This window comes from Natator depressus, chromosome 9 (assembly GCF_965152275.1).
Source record: "Natator depressus isolate rNatDep1 chromosome 9, rNatDep2.hap1, whole genome shotgun sequence".
Classification (NCBI taxonomy): domain Eukaryota; kingdom Metazoa; phylum Chordata; order Testudines; family Cheloniidae; genus Natator; species Natator depressus.
This window is the reverse complement of record NC_134242.1, coordinates 37553741-37579390: the sequence shown is the minus strand read 5'-3', so window position 1 is coordinate 37579390 and position 25650 is coordinate 37553741. Positions and strand designations below refer to the sequence as shown.

Genomic DNA, 25650 nt, shown 5'->3' with positions numbered 1-25650 from the left:
CCGGCTGGTGGTGCCATGGAGTGGGCATTCCCCCATCTGCTGCTGGTGCCCGGAGTTGTGGCTGCTCCTCAGCTCCCACCCTCCTTTGACTGCTCACCTAGCCACAAGCAGCTCTGGGTCCAGCAGAGCCCTCGGGGAGTAGCCACCAGCACACAGCCCCAGACAGGTGAGTGGCCTGATGAGGTGAGTCAGGGGGTGGTGGTGGCACTCCCTCCCTGGACCCCACTGTGCAGAGCTGGCCTGAGCCCTGCCGGCCTTTGCACTCCCCCCAACCCCCAAAATAGAAGTCAAACTACGCCTAAGCCCCAGGGTCCCATCCCTGGCCCGGAGCCACCGAACCACTCACCCACCCCCGCTGGGCCCTGGAGTTTTTCTAGCATGTTGAGGGGGGCCTCAGAAAGAAAAAGGCTGAGAATCCCTGCTATAGTCTGTGCCTGGCTTTGCCACCTATCTGTTGTGACACCTGGGGCAAATCACTTCCCCTACATGTTCCCATTTCCCCTCTCATCCTTTGTCTGTCTTGTCTATTTAGGCACTGGTCCTGCAAAAATGTATGCACGTACTTAATTTTACGCGCTGCTAACAGTGATGAGAATAAGACCCCCAACAGTCCATAAAGCTAAGCACATGCATAAGTGTTTTCAGGAACAGGGCCTTAGAATGTAAGCTCTCTGGGGCAGGGACTGTCTCTTACTAGCTGTGTGTACAGTGCTCAGCACGATGGGATCATGATTTCAAATGGGAACCTCTAGATGCTACTGTCATGTTCATTTGTTTATTTATTTATTTTTACTTTTGCATTAATATATACTAGGGCTATTGATTAATCGCAGTTAACTCACACGATTAACAAAAAAATTAATCGTAATTTTAAAAAGTAATCGCGATTAATCGTACTGTTAAACAATAGAATACCAATTGAAATTTATGAAATATTTTTGATGTTTTTCTACATTTTCAAATATATCAATTTCAGTTACAACACAGAATATGAAGTGTACATTGCTCACTTTATATTATTTTTATTACAAATATTTGCACTGTAAAACTGATAAAAGAAATAGTATTTTTCAATTCACCTAATACAAGTACTGTAGTGCAATCTCTTTATTATGAAAGTGAAACTTATACATGTAGGTTTTTTGTTACATAACTGTATTAAAAAACAAAACAATGTAAAACTTTAAAGCCTACAAGTCCACTCTTGTTCAGCCAATCACTAAGACAAACAAGTTTGTTTACATTTATGGGAGATAATGCTACCCTCTTCTTAATTACAGTGTCACCTGAAGGTGAGAACAGGCATTCGCATGGCACTGTTGTAGCCGGCATCACAAGATATTTACGTGCCAGATGCACTAAAGATTCATATGCCTCTTCATGCTTTGGTCATCGTTCCAGAAGACATGCATCCATGCTGATGATGCTTGTTAAAAAAATAATGCGTTAATTAAATGTGACTGAACTCCTTGGGGGAGAATTGTGTCTCCTGTTCGTTTTACCCGCATTCTGTCATATATTTCATGTTATAGCAGTCTTGCATGATGACCCAGTACATGTTATTCGTTTTAAGAACACTTTCACTGCAAATCTGACAAAATGCAAAGAAGATATCAATCTGAAATTTCTAAAGATAGCTACAGCACTCAACCCAAAGTTTAAAAATCTGAAGTGCCTCCCAAAATCTGAGAAGGATGAGGTGTGGAGCATGCTTTCAGAAGTCTTAAAGTAGCAACACTGATGCGGAAACTACGGAACCCAAACCACCAAAAAACAAAATCAACCTTTTGCTGGTGGCATCTGACTCAGGTGATGAAAATGAACATACATTGGTCTGCACTGCTTTGGATAGTTATTGAGTAGAACCCGTCATCAGCATGGACACATGTGGAATGGTGGTTGAAGTATCAAGGGACATATGAATCTGATATGTAAATATCTTGCAATGCTGGCTACAACAGTTCCATGCAAACGCTGTTCTCTCTTTCAGGTGACATTGTAAACAAGTGATGTAAACAAACTTGTTTATCTTAGCGACTGGCTGAACAAGAAGTAGGATTAATTGGACTTGAAGGCTTGAAGTTTTATATTGTTTTATTTTTGAGTGCACTTTTTCTTTTTTTACATAATTCTACATTTATAAGTTCAACTTTCAAGATAAAGAGATTGCACTATGGCACTTGTATTAGGTGAATTGAAAAGTACTATTTCTTTTGCTTTTACAGTGCAAATATTTGTAATAAAAAATAAATATAAAGTGAGCACTGTACACTTTGTATTCTGTGTTGTAATTGAAATCAATATATTTTAAAATGTAGACAACATCCAAAAATATTTAAATAAATGGTGTTCTATTATTTAACAGCGCGATTAATAGCGATCAATTTTTAAATTGCTTGACAGCCCTATTATATATTTACATATCTATCTGTCTCTGTAGATATGTGTGTGTGGATATATACAATTGAAACATTTCTATAACTATTAGCTTTGGAAAATATTAAACCCAAATTTTGGGCCAAATTTGACCTTCCAGAGTCTCTTTACGCAGAATTAAGATTTGCATAAGCCAATAATTTAAACTAAGATCCATCTTCCTGATTACGGCTTACTGATTAAGGCTTAAATCCAACACAGCTGTCCATCCATACCATAAACATGTTATGCACAACTTCGATCAAGTCCTAATGCCTTTCACTGAGTCAATGATGCACAGGGAGACCTATGAGGGAATGTGAAGGTTGAAGAGGTAAGGGAACCCTTCCCACCCAAACAAGTGGTAGATTGCAGATCACAAGCACAGCTGCTGTATTGTGGCCACTAGCACAGCTCATGGGCTGTAGTAGCATCCAGAGCTGCTGCATCTTCCGTCCACCACTCCCACCATTGTGCGTTTTGGCCAGTTGACCTGTTACAGTCTCAAACCTACTGAATACACCCCTGACACTTCTCTGGCCTACAGCCACCTTCGCTAAGTGCTGCTCTGGGTATTTACCACCACAGAGTGCTGCTTCCCCTGTGGGGTCTGTCATTCCCCAAAGAATGGAATTCTGGCCGTTTTCAGGTCCACACGAAGGGGAGAGTATTTGGCCCCTATTACAGCAACTGGCAGTGTTTTGATTAAAATCAAGACTAGAGAAGTATTCATGCGTCGCATTGAGTTGTTACAGTGGATTTGTTATTTGCCACATTGTAGAGACCCTCCTACAGGGACCTAAGATAGTCTGCTTCCACAGCAAGTTGTTTGGTACCCAGGTTTAGGAAGGTCCCCAACTCCTTAGCACAGCCTAGGGTTCAGGCAAGTTCAAAGTCCAATGCAAAAGTAACAACTCTGCTCCACCTTTCTGAGCACAACAAAGCCACTCTAATTCATAAGGAAAACAATTATTCAAAATAAACAGTACTGCAGACCTCTTGAACATCAGAGCAAATAGCTGGACATACTTCTGAAAGACACACATAAGCATCCCTGTAAAAACTATCAGTCCTTATCTAAGTAGTACATCAGTTAAAATGATGGCGTGCAAATCACGATCTATTAACTCTCCACACTTGATTACCCATGACATTTCAGAGAGGATCATACATTTGATGAGGCGCTTCTGTTTTCCTCACCCTTCGATATTTGGGGTGCATGATCAGTACTAGCTCATTACAGATACAAAGATTAACAATCATCACACAGTTTAGTCCAAATGAGTAAGGAAACAGCTGCTTTGTTTTTCATTCCCTTTTTCCTAAGACTCATGCAGACACATTATTTTTCTACATTTCTGTGCAATTTTCATCTGTAGCAACAAACTTGTCATTCTTAGCCTGCTGGCTTAGATCAAGTTCACTATCAGTTTAATACCCAGTATGTTCTTTTCCAAAGGACTACATGCTGCAGTTCCAAGGGATGGACTCAAACAGTTTAATAAGCTTTCTCCACATGGGACTTCTCCCATTCTGTCCTATACATGTCAGATCAGTGAAAGGAGACTGAAAAACTGCTCCACAATTTGTCCATCTTGCAAGTATTGCAATTTCATGATGTGAACTTTTCAGCTTTGCCACAATCTCTCAGCCAGGTTTTCCTGAAATGGGGTATGATCTGATGGTTAGCGCAGGAAACTAGGAGTCAGGACTCCTGGGTTCTATTTCTGGCTCTGTCACTATGGATTAGATCATCCCTTTAAAGCATAGCCCTGCATAATCCTTTCCTGATGTGCATGGAAGATGAGCAAACTGCTACATCCTGAGAGGACAGTACAGCCTTCAACCCACAGTCTGCCCAGTCTAACTGGAGCATGGCCCAGCCTTCTTCTTGACCAGTTTCAGGTCACTCCCTGAGCACAGGAGCTACAGTTGTGGCTGGCCTTTCCTAATGCAGGCTGATCACAGTGAAGGGGAGGTGGATTAATTGAACCCTCTCTCCCCAGTGCACCCACATTCTGGGTCATAATCTCTACCTCAGTTTACCTATGTGAAAATTGACCATACTGTGCATAATAACTATGTCAAAGGGTGCTGTGAGGCTTAATTAACTAATTAATGCGTGTAAAGCACGTGGAGATCCTCAGATAAAATGTGGCATACAAGGGAAGTGATATCTGTGTCTTCTCTAATGACTAGGATGGTAAAGCTTGTAGAGTCTCAGTTCTCCAGCTTTTTATATCACAGAGCTTCAGCAGAATGGTCTGTGTGGGAGGGCAGAGAGGGGAAATCCTGAAACGGCTTCACATTCCCATCTCTGACATTCACTCCCACTAGAATCAAAAGGAACAGGAATCAGACCCTGTTGAAGATTATTTCAGCCAGGAAGAGCAATATAGCAAGCGCAATATAGCAAGAAACCTCCACCTCTGAGTAGCTATAAGGTGGAATGCATTCTGGCAGCTTTTGCATTCTTTTGTCATACTTTGGTTGTCTGGGAAAGCGCAGGCTGCCAAAAGCCCTTGCAGGTGAATTCCTTGGCCCTTTCAAGTTCATCTGATTTAGAATGATGAGTCGCAAGTGTGTTTATCTAGCTGTTTGGACGATTATGAATGAGATCAGCAAATCCTTTCCATGTATAAATTATAAATCACCTTCAGCGATGCCTGGCAAATGATCAAGTAATGTGAAAATATGCTCATTTGCCTGTGACGGTCCTTTGCCACAAATAAGCAAAAAGCGAGGCGGGAAGTTATCTGGGGAGAAATATATCACTTGTAACCCTGAGACAATCTGTTATGTCATGAATGGAAACTCTGGTACTATTAACCCCTTTTAAACTGGGCACTGTGATATATGGAAGGAGACACCAAAGTTGGTACACTCAGAATACTGGAAAAAGCAGGAAAGAAACAAAGTATTGTAACCAGCATAGTATAAAGCATTAGTACTGTCTCTGTTCATGTTTTATGCACATTCAGAATGATTTTCTTAATTGTTGTTCTGTCTTCTAGCATCCTCTGTGTCAGGACTGCAACTCTCCCCGTCAAAGTGAAAACTCTCTCCCCCTCCCACACATGGCTCCTGCAGAGGATAAGGAAGGGAAATAAAGGTGCTAGAATTGGATTTGTGGAACTCTTCCCTCAGCACCACCTCCCCAGGCAACAAGCGCTAGGAAAAAAAGAACAAGTTCTCCAGCTAGACTCTGACTACATCAGTCTTTACTGTAGGAAATTCATGGGACATGGAGTTAGAATATGGGCCTGATTTAATCTCTGAATAGTCTACGACCCTGAATTTCACACTGCCTCAGCAAAGGATGCTGTATTTTTGACAGTTAGTTTTAAGGGTCCAGATTGAGTACTAACAACCCAGCTGACAATAAAATTCTGGCAAGTCAAAGCCTGCAGAACTGTGCCCAGTGCGCCCTAGGCCATTTCTTTGGTAAGATTTGAAAACGGTTGAATTGAGCTTCCCCCCAGAGCACTGGGTGGGAGCTTTCATTACAACAAATGTGAATAAATATATAGGGTTAAGTGGGACCCTTCAGAAAAACAGCTGCTAATGTGTAGGATGCCTGAATCTCACAAGATGAGGCACCATTCTCTTCCTCACTGGCTTGGTCTTCACCAAGCCATTCTAATAAGATTCCTAATGCAAACACAATAATCAGTTAATGGAAATGTGAATGGAGGGTTGGGTGGGGCCAATGCATTTCTTCAGGAGGAGACAACCAAGATACCAGCTTGTGTGCCTGTTCCCTGACCAAAGTCATTATTTAACATTTACATTGCAGTAGCGCCTAGGCTCCGGTCAGGAATGGCGGCCCCATTGTGCTGGGTACTACATACACAAAGAATGACCTTACAATTTAAGCAATTCAAATGCAATTTCAGAGTTACATTAGCTCTAGAGTTTTCAGGGTGCTGGTTAACGGTAGCTGGTTGCTGGCATGAGCAAGTGAAAAGAGTGCTCTCCCTTCTTGTGTATCAAACGTAATTGTTTACCACATTCGAGTCAGTGACACCTGTGCAAACCCACTGATGGCACAATGGGACTGCACAGGTGTCACTGATGGCATAGTTTGAAGACAATGAGGCTGCACAGGTGTAAGTCAGGATGTAGGTTTGATCTGCAGTCTTTATTACTGATGATGATGATTGATGATGCATGAGAAGGAAAGAATCCAGGTGGACTTTCACACCCCTGGATGATGTCGCTGGGCTGGTAGTTAGAAAAAACATGATTTTACTTGTAAGCCAAGGAATGGACCCAGCTACTGAAAACAGTAAAAGAATGAGCACAGTCATGACTTCAGGTTCTTGGGGGCTTGACCACTGATGTGTGTTAGCAACTTGTTCAGACATACACTGCTATGGAAATTAGTAAAAGATAATAAACATGGAAGCCCAGACTACTATTTGTACAGAGTAATTTCCAGAGCAGAACTGCATTAAGGGCCAGATTCTCAGTTGGTCCAAGCTCCATTGACTTCAATGAAACCACAACACTTTACACAAGGTGAGAATCTGGCCCTATGACACTCCCTATATACCCACTTACTGATGTGTAATTCACATCACCTATGAATTTGGCCTGGTGTCTTTCTGAGATGATTAAAGCTATCAGTTTACAGTTCTTATGACATTACTTTTATCTAGTTTCAATAACCCATATTAAGACTTAGTTTTCCTGCAATGATTAACAGAATGCTATCAGTAACATCCCAACTGTGCATGAGACAGCTTTACACAATAAGGCTTTAGTGTATCAGTGACATGGTAACCTTACACCCAACAAAACAAATAAATTAGCTTTTGTGTGCACAAGAGTGTCACTTGCGAAACACATATTTCAATTTCCTATTGATGCCAAATTCACATGGAAAAATATCTGCTACCAGATTTCTGCCAAGAGATGCAGATGTTTTTCAAGATGTCTCGCTTTATATAGCTACCTGCTGAAGGATTGTTATCAAATCCATGTGAAATTTTATACAAAATATTTCTCCATTCTATGTAATTTTGTGATCTAAAGCATTATGTGATCAAACTCAAATCAACCCAACTTCAAATACAGTACCACTACTGCAATGAGATGTGTTCACAGACATCTAAATAGTGCAAAAGATTACTGTATCCAACCTCACACGTATTGTTCTCAGACATGATTACTCTCTATAAATACTTAAGGAGGGTAAATAGCAGAGGGAGGATGAAGAGCTATTTAAGCTAAAGGACAACATTGGCCCAAGAACAAAGCTGGCCATGAACAAATTCAGGCTGAAAATTAAAAGATTTCTAACCATCAGAAGGGTGAGGTTCTGGAACAGCCTCCCAATAGGATTTGTGGGGGAAAACAACCTAATTGGCTTTGAGAGAGAGCTGGACAAATCATAAGTATGATTGTATGATGGGGTTGCTTGTGAGAGCAGCGGGCAGGGCTCAGCAGTCCTGAGGCTCACTTTTGGTTTATGTCTTATGTTCTTCAGGGTTTCAGTTGGGCCACCTGCAAGGGTCAGGAAGAGACTTCCCACCACCTAATGTATTCCAATTTTCTTTCTTTTCTTTTCTTTTTTTTTTAAGATAATCTCCTTCCTCTGAAGCACCCAGGATGGCTGGAGATGAGGACATTGTATGGGAGAGCCAGGGCTCTGAAGTGGCACTGAGCATTCTTTCTCTCAAGTGCTTGGCTGACTGGTTCTTGCTCACATGCTCAGGGTCTAACTGATCACCAGATGTGGAGTCAGGATGGAATTTTCCGCTGGGTCGGATTGGCAGTGACCTTGCGGTTTTTTCACCTTCCTTTGCAGCCTGGAGTGCAGGTCACTTGCCAGGATTATCTGGGTATATCACAGTTAACCACTTCCCTGTCATTGCGGGGGCCTTAGACATTGGTGCACTTCAGTCCCTCTTATTCTCTGCCTGTGGTATATATCTAGTCTCCTGAGAGTTGTAATACTTTGGTCCGATTTCCATTGTTGGGTGTAGTGTGTGAGTGCTGGTGGCCTGTGATACACAAGAGGTAGATGATCTGGTGGTCCCTTCTGGTCTTAAACTCTAGGACTCAGTGAAGTTTGTGAAGACGCAAAGTAATGTTCCCAAAACACTGTTTTCACAGAAGCACAGTGAGCTTATAAAGGGCAAATGCTTCATGTTATCAGTCTCACTGTAAGCAAAGATTTTTGTTTTTATTTTTTTTTTTTTTAGCTCAGGAGCTGGAAATTTTCTTGTTCTATGAAAAAGAAAATAATTACCAAAAAACCAGCTTGCTTCCCATTTCATTAATTGGGACCTGATGCCTCTGTTCTTTTCAGGTGAAAAGTCCCATTGGCATTAATGGCAGGTTTGCATCAATACAGAGCATTGCATTGTCCTGAGTACCCAAAACTGCAGACGTGTACTTACTACAGGGTGGACTGCCACTGATTTTCTTTCTCTCTGATCCCCATCAAAGTGAGATCTGACTCCAGTTATCCCAGAGATAACAACACCATAGTTCCCATAGGAGCACAGGAAATGTGTCTACACACACAAAAAAGCTGTACTGCTTTAATTATACCGGTATAGTTTCCATGGCTGCACTGAATAGCAAAAACAGCACAGCCTTTCCCACCCCCTATTACTTGTAGAGACAGTTATAGTGGTATAAAAACTTGTTATATTGGTATGGCTGAGCCTGTACAGGAAGGAGAACAAGGGACACTGTAGTACTTACTGTGATCAGCAGGAAGTGTTTGCAAGATCAGGCCCACAGTAATTTCCTTTATTGGTCGCAATTTTCCCTTAGTGGGTAATCAACATCTTTTAAAGCTTTACATATCTGAAATATATCCCTCCATATGCTGTCCAAAAACCCCTAAAATAATTTTTCATATGGTGTATTTACCAAAATATTACTTCCACTACTATCCCTCTGGATTCTGCAAAGAGAGCCTTGGCTTTCTGTTTATTTATATACTCTATAATATTTACTTAAATTTGTAACACTGTAACCCTATATTACTTAAACATTCATTTACCTGTTAAGCACACTCAAATAAAATTGGTGCACAAAACTGCAACATGAGCATTGATTTCCCTGATTTTTTAGGAACAACTAGTTAATAGACAGCGTTTTCCTTGCTTCTGTTCATTTGTTAAAAAATCTGATCTGTGGAAACAAACACAGTGTTTTCTATTAAAAAGTAACAGAAAAAAACAACAACACAGTTCAGGAGTGCGAGGAGTAGAGAGGGAAAGTGGTGACTGCAATGAATTAGTTATGGCATGTCTGATGTGTCAAACTTTATTCGCTATGCAGTTTTTTTCCCCACGGAAAGGTGGAGCCAAATAGCAACCAATAATGGTTCAGTACATTTATACTGTGCCAGTGCACAACTAACTAACTGTGTATGTGAGATCAATCACTAAATGAGGGGAAACCATGGATACTTTCCTATATTTTATCTGTATGTTTCTGCCTACATTTTGCCTTAAACAGGGCTATTTTTTAAATTGCGTCTAATTCAGTGGAGAAGGTACATCAATCTATTGGAAGAGTGGCATAAATCACCTTTATCAACATAAAGCGGGGTCTGACCTTACCAATATTTAATGACGTAATTCTAGTTGATGTGCTACATACTGAAAAATGCAAACATCACCTGGATGTTTGCTTCAGGGCTTCACTGAAGTGTGATACTTGAGTGCATATCAAAGTGAAAATGGATTCTAGCTCCCAATTGCTTTAAATCGGTTGAGAAAGGAGAACAAAGGGGGTCATTCATGCGCAGCAACTGCTCTGTTCAACTTGTTTACAGCACAAAACTCCTCAAAACCAGGCTTGTGATGCTGTCCTGATTCAGTGCATCTCAATTCTGTGCAAGAGAACTGAGGTTCCTCATTGAAAATGTTGGGATCCCCATCAGAATTCTGATGTGCAGTTTGCTCTGGTGAAAGAGCAAGAATAGCAGTGATCCAAGAGAATTCCTCCACTCATGTAAGCACACAGCATCATGCAGAAAAGTAAGTGTTACAAGAGGCTGAGTACACAAGCAAAAACAGCTGCCCTGTCACAGTAAAAGATTTCCCAGAACTGTAGTTAAGCAGCAGCCTCAGCATCAAATACTTTAATAGCTACCTGCACATTAGCATCATTAATGCTGACTTGTAAGTCAGCTGTGCACAAAATTCTGCAACAGGGGGTTTAAACATACTGCTTCCGAACTTATCCACATTAACTTGCACATACAGAGCCAATAAAACAAAGCATTTGCCATTCAAAGCACTCTAACGTTCAAGGTCAGAGTTTTCTAGCTCTGGAATCCTCCCCTATGTGCAAAATATGCAGCAGCAACTCTAGGAGACTGATTTTTAGCATCCACCTCCTGAAAACAATACAAGAATGAGCACAATCATAATTTCAGGTTCTTGGGGGCTTCATTGCTGATGTGTATTAGCAACTTACTAAACCGTTTTGCAGCAAATTATGTGGAAATGTGAGCTCAGTAACTGCCACAGGCAATGACAGTAGGATATAAATGACAATTAGAATGCATCCGATGAAGTGAGCTGTAGCTCACGAAAGCTTATGCTCGAATAGATTTGTTAGTCTCTAAGGTGCCACAAGTACTCCTTTTCCTTTTAATTAGAAAGGTGTGTCCAGATGCTTGAGATATGAGCAAATGATTAAATGCTTGTGAAATTTCACCTGTGTGGGTTGGAAACAGGGGGGTGGGGAGAAAGGGGGGAGGAAGAGGCTCTGCCTTGAAGAAACAAAGTGTCAGGTGTTATATATATATATATATGTGTATATATATATATACACATAACTTTATTATATATATATATATATATATATACACACACACACACACACACACACACATTCCAGATCTACAGGTAATAAATCATAAAGCTTGTGGGAATCAGTCTGAATCAGATGTTATTAGAGACATACACCGAGGTTAGAACAAGCAGTACAGTTGAACAAACTGATGATTAGCACAAGTATCTTTTTAAGCTGGTGCAAAGCCCAAATTCTTTTCATGTAATAATGAATTTTGGCTTCATACTTTTACAGGTCTTGGCAAATTCCTCCCCATCAGCGGTTATTTATTTTTTAGAAAAGTATAAGGAGCAGACAAACATCTACCTGTTTTAGATTTAGAACAACAGAAGACACTGATCATATAGTCACTTTTGTCTGATGAAATGTTTAAATGTTAACAAAATCCATTATAGTCAATAGCAGCCAAAAATGACTAACAAGAAAGAACATGAAATCGCATCACGGACCTTCGGCAAGCCATTAAAATACGCCACTTTTCACAGTCAAAAATACCGTATCCTACCAACCTTGATTCCATCAGTCCATTCTGTCAGCAGTAAAAGCTGTTTTCTAGGGCATGGCATTTTCCATTAATGCAATCTGATTTGCCACTGCATTTTTAGAAAGCTAAGGTGAAAGTGAGATACAGAAAGAGGGCAGTCAGTAAGCCAGATAAGGAAGTCTATAATCCTCATATAGGGCAAGGTCGAAGAATAGCTGTCTATGGAACACCCCACAAATAACGGTTCATGTAATGTGTCACGTCAGTGCACTCCCAGGGCTTCATAGCTGAGGGGACTTTAAACAACCATTAATAATTCCACAAAATGTTAAAATAAATATAGAATATGACTTGCTGGCTTGGTTTTAACACCAGAACGCACTTTTAAACCTCTGGCACAGATAGGTTTAGATTCCACATTAGTTGAATTACTGCACATGCCTGTGAAAGTGCTGATCACCGTGCACATTCTTTAAACCTGTTTCTACTTGCAAAAAGGAAGAAAATAAATCAGACCAAAACCTCATGTATTTTTGAAGCTACAACAAAATAACATACATACAGTCGGGTCTTAAACCCTGTCTGAATATTTCCAAGAATTTTGGCACTACACATTTCAGTAATGGAAGAACTAGCAGCAGTCTCCTAGGGAAAGGATAACATAATTAGTTAGAGATAGGAAATCTAAACAAACAAAAATAATTACCTCCATGTATCCATAAAAAAATCAAAAGTAATTTTATATCTTGACAATCTGCTTACTACTCTAATGAGACCATTCTAAAAATAGGAGGTCAGATTCTTCTCACACTTACACCCGTGTACATTAGGAGTAACAAATCAACAGACTTAAAATCAATGGAGTTGCACAGATGTAAATGAATGGCGAATCAGGCCTTTGTACTGTGCACTTAGAAGACTGATAAGGAAATCAGATTCAAGTGATACACGGAAACTGGGTACCATGTGTTGTATTATGGGTAAGGGAAATCACTGTTGCCAACTCTCATGGTTTAGCTGCAAGTCTCTCATGATATTTGATGTTTTTTTTAAAGCCCCAGATCTGGGAGACAACTGGATTATGTGAGAACCTCCGCTTCCTTAAAAAAAAAATTTGGCCTTGCTGATTGTGGAGAAAAGCTTGAAAACATGATGTGAGTGATAAAGAGACAAAACACTATTGTTTTTTTTAAATCTCATGTTTTTAAGATCTGGAGTTGCCGGTACTGTCCTGGTTTCTACTACAGAGCTGTTCTAGAGTCTTAAAAGATAATTCTGCTTCTAGAATTCCATTTGAATGAAAAAACTGTCCCAGTTTGAAGAGCTGTTATGAGTCTTAGTAAAATAACCCTAGACAACAAAACTGTAAGAAAGATTTTAAAAAATAATTCAAAAACAATGCATGCTTTTAAAAAAGGTATCTTTGTGGTGGTGTTGGTGACATTAGAAAACTGTCTATGGTCTCCACAAAGCAGCTGACAATATACTCTGCACTAATTCTGAAGAGCTTGAACTTATTTTGGAATGCAAATTTGGGACAACTAAGTTCTCTCTAATTCAGACAGACAATGTGTGTTCTTTAAAAGGGGAGGGCATCACTGAAGGACTCACAAGGTGAATTTCAAACACCAGGGTTGTCACTGTATGATTTGAACGGTCCTCTTGAAAGATGGAACAAACTGATAGATTGAGATTTAACAATCTAGCTTATCCCCCCAGATGTCATGGACAGTCTGAGATCAGCTTTTAACTTTCTATGCAGACAAATGGTTCAAAAATTAACTAGATACGTTGTCAATATCAATCACCACCAATATCTATTTCCTCTTCCAGGAATGAAGCAGTTATTTGCCCTTCTTATGAAGCTTTTATACCAATGACAACCCTAAATTCATGATGCTTTGGCATGAATACTGCATACTTATCTGAGACACAGATTGCATTATAATAAAACAGCACAGACTAATGTAAAGCACGTACAGCCACTGCAGCACATCTAGCATGACCATGCTATAGTTTGGATTTAAACAAAGTAGTCCAAAGTAGCCAACAATTTGCATTAATCCAGCTAGGGGCCAATCCTGCAAGGTGTTGAGCACCATCCACTCCCACTGACTTCAAGAAATGCTGAGGATGTTTGCAAGCTTTTGCCTTTGGTATGAACGACTAAAAAGCAAACATGTAAAGTGGTCTGAAGAAAATCACTTGCTCCACATGTTTAGACTACTTACAGCTGTGTTGTGAACCACTATTCTGAATTAACATCATTTCAGACTTCAAACTCCAACTGCGCTTGTGCTCTGAACCATCTGCACAGACCTTTGACATTGTTAAAAAGATACAAATACTCACACACTTCCGCTGTGCCCAAGTCTCCATTCCATAAGAGCTATACTGAATGCACAAATGGAGGGGAGAAGACAGAAGTGGCTCAGATACCATGATGATGGGTGCACAGTAAGAACCCGGATAAAACGGAATTTCTGCCACTCCATATTCTGAGGATGGCAGGGAACTAATTGCTTGGTTCCTGGGTTGAATCAGAACAGCTTCAAAGCTACTCTGATTTATGCTCAGCTACAATGACCCCCTCTGGATCATCGCATCCACTAAGAATAGAGGATTACAGTGGTGTGCCAGCTATTCCCTTCAGCCAGACCCTAGCATGCTCCTTATTCTATGGACTGCAAGGGAGACAGAGCATTGTAAAGACAACACAGCTGGTCTAGATGCCATTCAGAGAAACCACAGGATAGGGGTATTTCCTGGTGGGAAAACTTACTGTCTTTTCTGGCACTTTTAACCCATCAGAGAAGTGTGAAGTGTACCAATTTATCACAGTGCAAACTCAGCCCTGCTATGCACATGATCCATAACCCAACTCTTTCCATTAATTTCAATGATCTGTGTCAGGTAGAGACAAACATACGCTGTCATCCTTACTTGCTCAAGTAGCACTGATTCACCCAAGTTCTTCTGCCCACTACAGTCAGTTGCACCAATCACATAAACAAGGTTTGCAGCGTCAGGCTCATACTGCAGTTGCCATCCCATGCTTTTCAAACCTACTTAAAGTATAGCTTTCTAGGATGGCTTTGGGATGAGGCCAGAGAAACAACCCAGTACCTGTTTCCCAAAAATACTTTTGTTGACTGTAAAAAATACTTGTGTTGGCTCCTAGTTTTTACAAGAGTATATAAGTATATAACACAAAAACAGCTTCCAATTTTCATTGTTCAGTGGATTTGCTTGCTCACTGACAAAATCACGAACACTTTTTTATTAATCAAAACCAACAATTCCATAAACATTAGTTCAGTTTAGCTCTTCGCTTTTTCTAGTTCTTGGAGGAAGAAAGGACTAGCATAAGAATCAGGAGAAAAATCGCTACGTCCAGATTACAAATTATGCTCTAATGACACGCCCTTGTAGAATAGCATCATGAACCCCTACCCTTATTTCCTGCTACTCCCCACTAACGGCAATGTGATTCCAGGCAAGACAGTTAAGGAACAGCCCGGGGTGCAAGAGAGAAAAAAATAAGTCACTAACCCTTTATATTTCAAAAAGTCATAAATAAAAATCTCCTATTGTATGTAAAAGCTTTTCTAAATCATTCCTGTATTACACTACCTGTTATGCATTTTTCTGTGGAAGGGATGTTTTTTATGCATTGTAAATGCATCCTGGTACAATTAGCTGACAAAACTTTCTTTGTGCACAAAAGTCAAGTGCATTATGTACAACCATCATTTGAATGTAGATATCGGTAAATTCCAGGCTTGATCCATTTCTCCAGAACTGCCAAATGACACACTATTACATGGCTGGACCATACTGCACGCCCTATGATATCCTTTATATGAGCTTTGCACCTGTTAATATGATAATCTGTAGAACATGTCACAACGACAAAACACCTGTCATTTGCTAGAACTAACATAATTCAAATGATCAGTCTTTCCTTGGCACTTCACTAAACCCATGAGTTTAGCTGGCAAACAGAGTGAGTGTTGTATGCACGTCACTCTTTGATTTGGTAAATAAACCTGTAGTGAATTCAGGTTCAATTACAGTGTTTAAATTTATGACATCTACAGAACTGTAAAAACCTGGTGACAAATGCCAGTTTCATACAGAAAACGTACATTAACATGCACAAGTTGCAGAAATCAATTGGCCTTCACACATTTATTAAAACATATTTTGGCACTTTTTATATAGCCCTTTATACACACTTGTCAGTACGTCTGATTGAAGCTCTACTTAACATTATCAGTCCACTCTTACAGGAAACTTTCATTTTGATGTACTGAATGGAAAAAGAAATTTGCTTTACTTGACATTTTCTTGCATTGTGCATACGTACAAGCTGTGGCTGTTACTATTATTGAAATTTCACTTGCATCAGAACATCTCATGCAAAGTACAACGGTGCAAATTACCAAGAGCATAAGGGATTCCATGAAAGTTAAGACTTCAAAGGATCTGGTAAAGCAATTTGCACTTGGGGCCTGATCCAAAGAATAGTGAAGTCAGTAGGAGTCTTTCCATTTGCTTCAGTGGATTTTGAATCAAGCACCTTGTGCTGTTTGTTGTCTACACAGCAGCAGATAAAATGACTGTTAATTCTGATGTGTACTGGCTTATCCAGATGATCTCATGACTGCTGGTGCAAGAGTCTACAACTCATGAAATCTGCAACATACCTCTTATGTCTCTCCATCTCTACTCCACGCTTTACTTCAGACACGCTTTTCTCCCTTGTCTATAACTCTTAATTTCTTTCTCCCACTGCTGATACTTTGTAACAATATTATTTAATTCTGCAAAGTGTGTTCAGATACACAGTTTGCATGAAAGAGTATCTAGTAGAGTGCATAGATACCAACTGTTTGTGATCCTTGAAAAGCGCTCTATGTGCTTCTGTAGGTGAGTACTCACCTCATTGTGCCCTCTGGTGGTCTCAAGGCAGCCCTGCATGCACCTCAGTTTCCTTTCTTGGATGCCCAAATAAACTCCACACATGGTTTTTCCAGTCCAATCAAAGCAGTCTGGATTAGGATCTGATTTATTGACTTAATGTTCAAAATTAAACTCAAAAGTCTTCCTCCAGCCTCCAGCTGGGTACAGCTGAAGCTTCCCTGGTTTGGTCAGAATCCTTCCTCCCTTAGCAGGCTCCTCCCGTCCCTTCCTAGCTGGAGCAATTTCCCTGGTCTGTTGCAGCCACCTCCTGGTCTTTATAGGGGACTCATTCTGTAATCAGGATTGGCCGGGTCCCAGACTCTCCAGCCCAAGGGCAAACCACTCTGTTACAGCTTCCCAACACAGAAATAGATAGGTGCGGCCAATGGTTTATTTGAGAATAATCTGTTTGCTCAACACTGATTCAGTAATCGGTTTGGTGTTTCCAACACAGATCTTCATTTGGCTACAAATACAATAATACCCTCTTCCAAAGTGGCAAGAAAAAAGTGTTCTCAAAGTAAGTGATGGGAAATTGTGAGGCAAAGAATTAAACTTATGGGGCCTGTACCGATGCTTACCAGGTAGATAACAGGTTTCAGAGTAGCAGCCATGTTAGTCTGTATTCGCAAAAAGAAAAGGAGTATTTGTGGCACCTTAGAGACTAACAAATTTATTTGAGCATAAGCTTTTGTGAGCTACAGCTCACTTCATCGGATGCATTCAGTGGAAAATACAGCTTATGCTCAAATAAATTTGTTAGTCTCTAAGGTGCCACAAATACTCCTTTTCTTTCAGGTAGATAACGAATCCCATGTTTATTTAAATGAGCTTGAATAATTGATTTAAGAAACAAACACGTTATTGGCCAAATGGAATGCATCATTAAAAAAAGGCATGCTCTGATGTACACATTAATGAATTATGTGTCTATTCTATATGTTAATGGAAAACACATACACAGGAACAGAGCAAAAATATACTATGCTGTGTGTGTATTTTTCCTTCCTCTCTATATTTCAAAGACATAAACACTCCTCATATATCATGGTTAAGGGTTTTATTTCTTGGCTTCCACAGCTCAGGTAATGATATCATAACTCAAAAATGGTGCAAGGCCTGATACAGCTCTGAACTCATAAACAATTTTAACATCCCTTCTCCACCTCCCAACAGATACAGGTACTGTACCTGTACAGCCCACATCTCCTTAGTAGATATCTACTTATTAGATTAATTATCTACTTAGATTAGTAAGTGGATACACATGCTGCACATTAGAACCAATCTGGGTGTAAATGAAATGTTTCTACTGATGTAAATGAGGCCATTTTTCAACGTGATATGAGATAAGCTAACAAAACTGTGGGGGATGGGGGGTGGTGGAAATGTGATATTAAGCCAAAACAGGTCACACAGTTAACGCCATCAGCACAGGAACGTGGATCTGACACATGGAACCTGCAGGGGTCTCCAAGAATGAACCCACAGGCTGAGGAACTTTAAAAGGATCATGCACCTTTGGAAGTAACTGCTGGATAACTGCACCAAAGCAGAAATGCCAGCCAGCAGCCACAATGGAGCCAGCAGTACAAAGATTCTTTCCATGGCAATCTGGAGGGGGGGGAATTTAGGAGTCAGGGGGCTAATGTCCCCATTATTCCATTGTAATCCTGAGCCAGGATTTGGACCTGGATTAGTTAAAAGAACACCATCTAGTTATTTCATTATTTTCAATTATTTTCCACAGTGTTGCGGTCAGATTCTGATATCTCAAGTCGCACTGAATTGTATTTTATATGAGCAGACCCACTGAAGCCAAAGGAATTGCTTGTGGAGTGAAGTACTACTCAGTGGGAGTAGGGATATCAGATTCTGACCCCTAATGATCAGCTCCTTTAGAGGTATTGTATTTCCTTGTATCATTTCAGTTCACTTATTTGTTATTGTAGGGTTAGTGGTGAGATTCATGACTATGAGCACAGGGCTTTAAAGAATTTATTTTGCGCAATCAGATATAGATTGAAAAGGGAATGATGAAGCAATTGCAAACTTACATAAAGAGAAAAGGCAGGTCAAATCACTTTGGCGGTGTCTTTTTAAGTATTTTTGTATCGCAGATAGTCATCTCCAGTTAGCCATGCAAGAACAAAATCCATTCTACATTAGCTTTCTGGTTTTTCAACATGTTATTTGCTGAAAAATCTGGAAAAAGAAGAGGCTATTTTCCAGCAAATATAGAGCTATGGAGCCAAATTTTCACAGTGTTTCTTTGGTATGAGTCATTCCCAATCCACAGAGACCTACCTGGCTACCAACTTCTCAGTTAGAAATTGATTAGAGTACCCTAATGCCAATGCTCAAGTCTGCAGGCATCACACAGAAGACATGGGAAATGTTAAGAGTCCACTTCAGCATATGCTAGTATTTGCTGGTAAATCTAGTTGTTCTTTACGATAGGTTTTTAAAAAGAAATATTTCTTTCAACACAAAACCAGATGCCCTGGATGTGACCTTTTTAGTCATCTTTCCACCCTCCCATTTAATTCAGGTTGTCCTCTGATGACCAAATTCTGTCCTCCATGTGCAATCCAAATGACTTCATTAAAGTGACACAGGTGTAAGTTACAGCAGAATTTGGCCAAAAGTCTGCAGAGGATTCTCTTTGAGGACTTAAGCTGTGAGGAAGAAAGGTTACATGTTTGTTTGACTGACCATAAGGTTACTGTGATGTGATAATTATTACATGTTGCAAATTTTCAAGGAGTTATCCCTACCAAGCACATATCTTCCCTGTTATTTAGCAATGCTGAAGGACACTTTACTATTTTGTTGCCTCTATCTCTGAAAGAATGGTGGTAATTACTCCATGCTCCTTAAAACAAGGGCCATTTAAAAAATAATTGCATAACCATCTCCCTCTTTGCGGGGTCATCCAGAATTTAGGAAGAGAGAGTAGTGGTTGACAGAATGCGTTTGGATTTCAAAGGGCAAACTTCAAACCAAATAAAAAGGTAATGTTTACACAAGGGTAAACTTAGCCAGTAAGGGGTGCTGAGCAAACCTGCATAAAAATGCCCATTCATTAGTCTGTTACAAGAGCATTCTTAAAACCAGGTTTCAATACAGATGTACTCAGAGGTCAAACTATCAAGAACTCTCTAGAAACTTAGCCAAGTGCACATTATAAAAATGGGAGTTTAAAATGAACTTTAAAGAAGCTGAGAAACACAGCGGGCTAGATCCTGGCCCCTGACACATAGATTACCAGGCAAGGGGATGACACATGGCTGGAGTACTCCTGCACTTCAGCAATACCTGGCTGGCAAAATGACACCTTGCAGCGATCAGTACAAGGGCTGTTCTAACTTGGGGAGCAAACAAGCTTCCGGCAGCCCCAGGAAATGTGGGAGCCACAAAATTGGTATACAGTCATCTTTTTCCTCCAGCCCCTTGAGGTCCTGTGCCCCACTCAAAGAGCTGACCCGGAGTACTGACACAGCATATCCCTAACAGGAAGAGGAAGAAATAATCCCTTAATAAAGCCATAGACTGCTTTTGGTCTATGCACAACTCCCATGACAACATGGTGTGTTCCACCATGAAATGAAGAAGGTGTCTCAATTCTGCTCTCAGGTACTACCAGTCGATCTGCTGTAAGATCCATCTTGTTCAGTATTCTGTCTCTGACCATGGTCAGCACCAGGCTCTTAGAAAAATGCAAGAAACCTCTCTCTCGATGGCTTTCTCTTGCATCTGGTTTAGTCAGGTACAACAACCCTTGCTTCCTATGTTGCTGCCATGTTCAAAAGCTCTTTTGCTTCCAGTATTATAAGTGGTTGTAGATAAACAGGACTAGTGTTAAGTGTTCTCTCATAAATTCATCACCTTTAGCCTCTCCAGACCATTTCTAAAATGGTGGCCCAGAATTATCTGAATTCATTTTCATAATCTATAATATTGCAACAAATCTAAGATTAGTAGGGACTCCTTAAACTAAGATACTGAAATGCACTAGTGAGCCACAAAACTGCGATCTTTATCGATTACATCTGCACTTCAAGAATATTTACAGCACTCAATATTTACAACACCCAAAATCCCCTCTCTGCAGGAAGTGGGTCCAATGTACAACCCTGTATGGATTTTCTGGAGCAGTCTCTTCTTTTGTTATTACAAAGCTCTAGTCAAGACTGAGAAGGGAATGCACGCCGAACATTGCATTGTATACATCTGGGACGCAACAGAGGGTGTCTGCGCAGAGTTTGAGAATGCCCTCAGTAGCTCACATTTCATGCAAAACGAACTTTCAGTGCTATAATTTTTGCTAATCTGTGTCAGATGCTGCTTGACAGAGGGCAGGGAGAGACTGGAAGGATGTCTAACTCATGGGCTGCTCTACACAGAGAAACTCTCCCTGCCTCCCAAGCAGAGGGCCTGGGGGTGCAAGCCTGCAGGGAGCAGGATCCAGTGAGGAAGGCTGAAGTGGGGAGAACAAGTCTGCTAGAGGAAAGCCTCAGCAGAGACAGGACTAAGAACCCTGCCCCAAGTGGTGTGAGGCAACCAGGAAAGCTGGCTGGGAGTTCTTGTATTTTCTTGTGAACTTTGTCACTAAATCCAGACCCTGGAAGTGTTATGTGACACATGAAAATCTCTGCTGAAGTTACTGGGGAGCCCAAGTGGGGGAAACTGAGGCAATAGCTAGCCTGAAGTCAGACTGGGTACAATCTGATATCAAATATCATGGGTGAGATAAACCTCACCCACCTTGTCTCTAATATCCTGAGACCAACACAGCTACAACAATGCTGCAAACCTTAAATATTATCTCAATCATATTCTCATTAACTGCAGAGCCCTTAATGAGTGACTGGACTATATCTAGGAACCAGCTCCTGATTTTAATGATCTTATTAGCTCTAACTTGGACACTTACAATCTACAAAAAAGGAATGAGGAAATTCAACAATGTAATTCTGAGTGGGCAAAACGCACCAGCTCATTTGTGTGTGTGTGAAAGCAATGGGACGAACAGGAGGCTCACAGCTGGAGGATAGGATGGCAGATATACAGGTCATTCAAAACAATTTCAGGTAGAAAAAACATGAGACTGATTTGCTTTCCTGTTAACACCAACCAGCCACCCCACAGCATTTACAACTGGATGTAAATGTCATCCAAAGGTTGTGAGAGTTGGAAAGGCTGTGCTGAGAAGCCACCATTTCAGGAAGACTAGGATGTAATTTGGATCAATAAGAGGTTTTTTTATGCTGGGGAAAGGACAGGCAAAGCAACGACTTTCAACAAGCACCATTTACTAATTAGATTACCACAGTGCTGTAAAGGAAGTGGTTTTCATTTAATGATGCCCCTGTTGGTAAGGAGGTATAATGTTCAGCACTTCACATCTTCAAAGCACTCCTGGGAGGGAGGGAGGGAGGTGAACTGTTAGTCCCATTTGACAGATGGGGCATTTGAGGCAGGGATAGTCCAACGGCTGCAGAAGTAGACAGCATCAGAATTCAAGCGTCCTTGGCTCCCAACCAACATACCTTTCTTTATCTATCACTCAAAGACAGAAGCAGGCAAGTTACAAGCAACCAGAAAACTGAGTTGCAGTTCTTAAAATAAAATAATTTTCACAGAGAAACCAGAAGTGGGTTCTGCAGTCTGTAAACTAGTACTTCTCAATGTAAACATTGCTGCATTCTCCTGTTAGAACTACCTAGAAGTTTCCTGTCTTTGAGCCCACCCCCTTTTTAATTTTTGTTTACTTGCCTTTTGAAAACGGCTAAAGAAATCTTCTACATGCTCAGGCTAAGCTTTACAAATGGAGTACTGCAACATCTAAGGAGGAGTTCAGTCAACTTGTGCCCTTTATTGATCTCCTATTTCTCCCTACACTTTCCTTCTAATCCTCTCCATAATTATATGGGCTGCTTGAGCTTTCCAGAGTTGTCAATTTCTCTTGACTCCATTTTCAAATGGCCATCCTTGAAAGAGTCTGGGCACTGGATCAAGCTGTCTCAGCTTGATCACAGTATATCCATGTTGCCCGTACTGCTATCGACAGTTCTCCTGAATCATACTGGCACAGCTGTCAAGAGACTTCTAGTGCTGCTCAAATTCTCTGCTCTGAAGAGAGAGAGAGAGAGAGAGAGAGAGAGAGAGAGAAAGAGGGAGGGAGAAGGAGGGAAAGGGGAAAGTATTGATCCAATTCTTTTAACATGCTAATTTGCCTAGAGGCTGTTTCAATCATTTCCAGACTGGACACTTCAAAAGGAAACTGTTTTCAAAGTGGGGATGTCTTTTTCAACTACAGAAAACACTTAAAACTGAACACAAATGAATTCAAGCACCAAGTTCACAGAAGCCCGGCTCGACACTTTTTTCATCTCTCTAACCAGATATGTTTTATGTCTGGAAAGACAGACTCGTTAATTAATGCTTTCACAATCTGGTCTGGCAGGAAGCCTCTGGGATTTTTTTTTTTTTTTTTTTTTAAAAAGACTGTTTCACACCCTTTAAGTGAGACACTTTGAAACTAATACAAATTTTTTTTAAATAATAATTTGTAACCTGTTGAAGAGTTTCATTGTTTTTTATTATTTATTTTTAAACCAAGCTTCCTGCTCTTCTCAGGATAAAAATTAATCTAGCTGCAATGAAACTGCTGTAATTCATTAACAGCATCAATGCTGATGAATGTTTGAACCTTTCTTAAAACGTTAACAATGGAGAAACAGAGCTGATTGTTGAACCCATTCATTCAGACTCTGATGAGAATGCATGGCAAACGCTCAAAAAAAAAACCCATGGGTGACAAAGGCATTGTTAAAATATTTAGGAAAGATGCAGCCTCCTTGCCTGATGCCTTTGTTACCAACATGCACTGTCCTCAATCAGTGGATAAATACAATGCAAGGAATGGATATGTTGACAAGATTTAATTAATGGACTTTGGAAAGTCTGAACTATGCTACATATACATAAGGTTTATGAAAGAATTGAAAGCAATGAGTGTTTTGCATCTGTTTCCAGGTCACATGTGGGTTTCTGGTAGAGATGAATCTCAGCCTGAGCTGTGAAGTTAAGAGGGGTTTCTCCAAGTTCAGGGCTTTTGGAGCTGGGCCATTCCAGTTCTGGCCCATTATAGAGACTGGATGGAACTAAGAAGTTTAGATCCAGATCTTAACTTTTCCAAAGTGGAGAGGGATTTAGATGTGGGATTCTGGTTCAGGCCCTTATCTCTTATTTATAAGGCTATGTTTCTCATTATGGAAATAGACCAAGGGAAGATCAGATCCCTTTAAGAAAACTATAATTCAGAAGAACAGTAGTTGGGAAAATATTACGTCTTCAATCTAGCCCATTTATCTGTAATAAAGCCCAGCAGAAAAGCTCTCCAGCCAAGACTGTACCTTAACTAAGCACCAGGTCTGTCCATATTTACCTTTCGTCAGTATTGTGGGTGGAAGTCAGTATTCTCTTAACCTCTGAGCCCCTGGAACTGAAGGAGACAAAGAGCCAATCTGGAGCCACGGGAGAGCATAGCCAAATAGCAAACGGCAGGGAGCCAATTGTTAAAGCAACATTTGGCTCTGGAGTATGCAGCTTCATTGGGGCAAACTGTTATTCACAGAAACAAGGCATGAAGAGATAACACCATACAATATGAACAAAATGGAACTTGTTTCCTTGCCACTAAATTGTTAGCTTTATAGGACTTCATGCTGAACAGTAAGAAAAAAAAATCCAATTTGCTTTGAAGCGCATTAGTCTAACATCCTAATTATTGTTTACATTGCCATTTGCCTTCTATTAAGAATTGAATAATTACCCAGCGCTTCATAGTTTAAAAATACAAGCAAACAGGATTATCTGGGTAATTGAGACACTGTACCACAGCCTTGGATTGGGGCTGCGTATTCACATATATAAAGAGAAATTATTATCAACTAACTTGGTTCAAATGATAATTTAAGATTTCAAGCAGATTAGGACATTGTTCCTAGGATCACCTTTGAGAAGTGTGGATCTGTCAGAGGGAGGAAGGATGGCCTGATGGCTCAGACACTAGACTAGGACTCAGGAGAGCTGCATTCAATTCCAAGCTCAGCCACAGACTTCTCACATGACCTTGAGCATGTTACCTAATCTCTCTATGCTTCAGGTCCCCATCCATTAAAATGGCGACAGCATTACTCCCTTCTCCTTCCCCATACTTTGCCTGTTTTGTCTATTTAGATTGTAAGGTTGTTAGGGTAGGGGCCCATCTTGTGCTAGACATAGCAAAACAAGGCCCTGATCTCAGCTGAGACCTCCAAGTGCTACCATAATGCAAATACTACTTTAAACCTATCCTAAGAGAAAGAACTTTCTCTCTGAATTTTCTCTTGGCACAAATGACTAACTCATGAAGCACATACCAAGCACACAGTGCCTCTTGGTATTATTTAACCCTAATAGTCCATTCCAATTGTACTTTGAACAGCACCATCTCACTTCCTGAGGTATTGCACAGGGCAAAACCAAAGTTTCTGCACGTTTCTTTGTTGTTTTAAACAGTCCTGCCTCTGCTTAATTATGCCACATGGTCTGACACTGTGCCATTTATGGCCCTGTGAAATTATCTTTAAGTTAAACACTAATTGGACATTAAAAATTGTATGCTTATATTTGCAACAAAAACCCCTGCCTTGATGGTTTATAGAATGCAGCCCCTAATCTGATCACAGTCCTAACTTCATACTGTTGATTTATAAAACACAAAATGAAAAACAGTGCTTTTTAAACAAATACAGTACATGCATGCAGCATGTGTTCTGACTTAAATCAATAAACCTTTCAACAAATACATCCCAAACAAGCCTGAGTTTGGGGAGCATTTAATGAGCCTCAGCTTTCCTGCAGGCCAATGGCAAATTTTAAGTAAAGTTAAAGCGAAAAAATTAAAA

General features: G+C 40.4%; 1 protein-coding gene across 1 annotated transcript in view; it reads right to left on the bottom strand.

Moving 5' to 3' along the window:
* The window catches only part of EPHA4 (EPH receptor A4), a 129559-nt gene that overhangs the window by 90078 nt on the left and 13831 nt on the right, over positions 1-25650 (bottom strand). The gene's annotated exons all lie outside the window — the stretch shown is intronic.